This window comes from Aptenodytes forsteri, unplaced genomic scaffold (assembly GCF_000699145.1).
Source record: "Aptenodytes forsteri isolate BGI_AS27 unplaced genomic scaffold, ASM69914v1 Scaffold82, whole genome shotgun sequence".
Lineage (NCBI taxonomy): Eukaryota > Metazoa > Chordata > Aves > Sphenisciformes > Spheniscidae > Aptenodytes > Aptenodytes forsteri.
Window position 1 is genome coordinate 10939426 of NW_008795490.1, and position 354 is coordinate 10939779.

Sequence of the window (354 nt, forward strand, 5' to 3'; positions counted from 1 at the left end):
GGGCCGCGGCGGAACGGGGAGGAGGGAAGCGAGCTGCAGCCCGCGGCAGGTTGTGCAGAAGAGCGGGGGAGGCTGTGCCGGAGCCTGCCCGGGGGCTGGGAGACGCTTGCCTCTGCGCACAGCTGGCATGAGCGTGCCGGGGAGGCAGCGCCGCCGGCCCGGCTGCGGGGCGCCACGTCGTTAATGAGAGTGGCTTTTTTTGCAAAAGAGTGAGGAAAGCAACAAGTGGGAGAAGCTAGACGCAGCCAGCTTTTCCTTGCTTCTCCCGTCGCCCCTTCCTTCCCTGGCGCCGGCTCCCTTGCACTCCCCCGCACCGTGGCGGCGCCCCCCCCCCCCCCCCCCCCCCCCCCCCCC

At 71.5% G+C, this 354-nt stretch overlaps 1 protein-coding gene across 1 annotated transcript in view; it reads left to right on the forward strand.

The window, feature by feature from the left end:
- SGK1 (serum/glucocorticoid regulated kinase 1) overlaps positions 1–354 on the forward strand; it is an 8242-nt gene that overhangs the window by 574 nt on the left and 7314 nt on the right.